Source organism: Orycteropus afer, unplaced genomic scaffold (assembly GCF_000298275.1).
Source record: "Orycteropus afer afer isolate SDZICR_OR568_19922 unplaced genomic scaffold, OryAfe1.0 scaffold00067, whole genome shotgun sequence".
Lineage (NCBI taxonomy): Eukaryota > Metazoa > Chordata > Mammalia > Tubulidentata > Orycteropodidae > Orycteropus > Orycteropus afer.
Genome location: NW_006921654.1, coordinates 5,127,840 through 5,131,504, shown reverse-complemented (window position 1 = coordinate 5,131,504; position 3,665 = coordinate 5,127,840). Strand labels below are relative to the sequence as shown.

Genomic DNA, 3,665 nt, shown 5'->3' with positions numbered 1-3,665 from the left:
GTCTTAGCCACTATGCTACCAGAGATCCAGAAAGAGGAAGGATCAAAAGTGTGGAGATTGAGAGGATACTGGTAAGGAGGACTCCTCTGGAGAGAACTCTTCATGAGCCAGGATCCCCACTCCTCGATCCACCAAAAGGTGTGGGGTACCTCACCTCAAGCCTTATGAAAGAGGCCTCCAAGAGACAACTTGAAGGACTTGATACATGACGCCTAGAGTGTGAGGGACATAACGGACTGAGGTTTGACAGGTTTGACTCCGTAAGGAAAACCTACCTGCTGAGAGATGAGGCAAAAGAGAGGTAGCTGCTTCTGGGTTGGTCTATAACTTGAAAAATGTGTAAGAGCAAAGGACACATTGCTGATAGAAATGTAAAATACAGCCACTTAGGAAAAGTCTGACAGTTCCTCAGAAGGTTAAACATGAGTTTATATGATTTCATTTATATAAAATATCCAGAATAGATAAATCTATCAAGATAGAAAGTTGCTTATGACTGGAAGCAGGGTGGAGAAGAAGAAGAATAGAGAATGACAGCTAATGAATATGGGATTTCTTTTAGGGGAGACAAAAATATTCAAAAATTAAATTGTGATGATGGTTGCAATAACCCTGTAAATATACTTTGAAAACACTAAACTGTATAATTTAAATAAGTGAATTGTATGATATGTAAATTATAACTCAATAAATATAAAAAAGAAAAAAGAGGGAGGGGGGAAAAAAAAAACTGGAAATGTTCTCAAATGCCTCTCTAAAATTAAATACCTGCTGTACCCTCGTTACCCAGCGAGTTGCTGGATTAATTCACCCATCCCAGATGTTTTCCTTATTTCCTGCCTTTGAGCTGTACTCTGTAATTTAGTATTAGCAGAAGGTTAATAAAGACAACACATCCTTAGTTGCTAAATTTTACACAGTGTTTACCATTTCTTCAACATACACATTTCCTCTGTTTTCCAACTGCAGCTGAGCTGCCAAAACCTTGTAGAGAGAATAATTACCCTTCTACACCCCTTCCTGGTTTCAGGACAGTCCCACTCTTCCTTGGTACATAATCAAGTGTCTGCAACAAACCAATGGTTTGTTTGCCTCTCCGGGAGGCTTTAAATCCACCAAGCTGTTCACTGAACTATGACAGGTCTTTGTTCTTCCCTTCTTTGGACAATAACAGGAGATTCCCTCTCTTTCTGTTTGTTAGAAGCTAATTCACTTGCCAGGAAGAAGCTCTCTCTCTGCTTTGCTCTCTTTTCCTTCCAAAAGCAGTTAGTTCATTGAATTACAAAGGATACCCGGAGAGATTTACACCGAAGTTTAGTCACAATACTCCTAACCCTGACAGCATTTTCATGTGTTCCTGACCCAACCATTTAACAGTCTTTCATCACAATATTCCCTCTGAGATGTGAATGAAGATGATCTTTCTGAAAGTTAGTGTGACTTTGTTCTTTAATTCAGAGAACTTGCTTTCAAGCTCTACGCAATTTTTTCTTTCGATAATCTGCAAAGTCCTTGCCTGTAAATATTCAGAAGAAGATACAACTGTTTTTTCAAAAGTCTCTAAATAAGAAATACAAAAATAAAAACAGCCTTATATATTGCTACTAATCACTAAGTCACCAAACCAAAAACCAAACACACTGCTCTAGAGTCAGATCCGAATCATAGCGACCCCTCCTTGGGTTTCTGAGACAGTATCTCTACAGAAGTAGATTGCCCAACCTTCCTTCCGAGGAGTGGCTGGTGGGTTTGAACCGCCAGCCTTCTGGTTAGTAGTCAAATGCCTTAGGCACTACACCAAGAGAGCTCCTCTTGTGAGTCTGAGAGCTCTAGTAGCCTCCAGGAAAATCTTTAACCAGAAACCTTTTAGTGTCAGCATTACTAACAGAACTTTTGGACTCTTTAGGGCCTTTATCTGCCCTCCAGTCTCAGCAGGTATCAAGGAACTTCCTCTGAACTCAGCACGCGTCACAAAAGCCATCCGGATTCAGCACGTATCAGAGATTTGCTCGACTCCTAAAAGTCTCCCACATACGAGCCTTGCATCCTCCCTAGATAATATTTTCCTAAATGAACTTTGGAGCCAGGGGGTTTCTTTACGTCCCCCAACATCTTAGATCACTGCCCTAAATCCCTTAGCAACAACCAATCATCTGTACCCTCTCGCCCTGGTGCCGCCCCTCCCCATATTGTTCCATAAAACTGTGAGAATACCAGGGCACGGGGTCTTTTGCTTAAGCCACTGACCTGGTAAGAGCAAAGACCCTAACTTAAGTTAGCTAATAAACTTTCCTATTGCATTTGCATTGTCGTGTGTTGGCATATTCCTCTCCGAGCATCTCCTTCATAACCTGGGCACAACACTCTAAGTCACCAACTGATGTTTATCTATGACCAATTTAATTCTGTATTGGTGTGCCAGGTCAGTCCTATAACAGGAAGACTCTCTTTTTTAAAAATAGTGAAATTACATAAAAGGGTAGTAAACATCTCATTTCAGCAACAGAAGTAAGTGTTGTAAAGAATAAGTTTTGAAATTTCTAGCATTTTATATCTATGTATTTATCAGTATCGTGCACTGAGCTCAAAACAAAACAAAAGCATCAGTCTTCTTATCTGAAAGAACATGACTTAAGATTTACTCTATATCCTCAGAAACAGTTGATGGGAATGTAAAATGGCCTTTTGAGTCTGGCTTCTTACTCGCATAATGTTTTCAAGGTTTATCCATGTTGTAACATGTATCTATACTTCATTCTTTTTTACAGCTGGACAATATTTCATTGTATGGGTATATCACATTTGTTTATCCATCCATCAGTTAACGGACATTTGAGGTGTTTCCACAATTTGGACATTATGAATAATGCTGCTATGAACACTTGTGTACAAGATTTTGTGTGGACTTATTATTTCATTTCTCTTGGGTACTCCAATTCTCTAGGAATGGAATTGCTGGGTCATAATAACTCTTAACTTTTTAAGGAATTGCCAAATTTTTTGCCAAAGTAGAAATATAATTTTACATGGAATATAATTTTGAAAGGTGCTTTAATTAGTGTAAATATTTTTAATAATAAAATAATATTATAAAATTTTTTAAGTAAATTTTGCAGAACAAAATTTGCCCCGACTCCATCTGGTCCTAACACAATGAACTTCAATTTTATCAAAAAATATATACTTCATAAATATTTATAATATTATGATCATAGAGAACCTACAATTGATATTCTTTTTTTTTTTTTCATTTTCAGTACACATTTAAGTAGTGAGTTGTTGGGTTCATTTATTCAGACTGACATCTTTATGATGGTGATTACTATCAAAAGTTATAAAGTATAGTGAATATTATCATACACTTTGAGGAATTTTACAGTATTGAAAAGTCCCTCTGCAGATTCGTTCAAAAGACATGCTTTCATCAGTGGCATGTGCCTAGCAGAGAACATTGACTGTTTTCACATTTAGAGTAAATGATGAAATTAAAACGTTTCCAAAATGCATCCATTTTTTTCATTTAAAAATGTCAGCTTATAGTTTCCAGTTTATAAGGTAAAATGATTTTGACAAAAAAAAAAAAGAAGGTGGGGACCAGGTTTGCTGGTCCAATAGAGCCTGGTGGAACCACTGAGACTATGGCCCCTAGCTGCCCTTCAGGTCTG

General features: G+C 37.7%; 1 protein-coding gene across 1 annotated transcript in view; it reads right to left on the bottom strand.

The window, feature by feature from the left end:
• Positions 1–3,665, bottom strand: part of TANGO6 (transport and golgi organization 6 homolog) — a 251,235-nt gene that overhangs the window by 220,275 nt on the left and 27,295 nt on the right. The gene's annotated exons all lie outside the window — the stretch shown is intronic.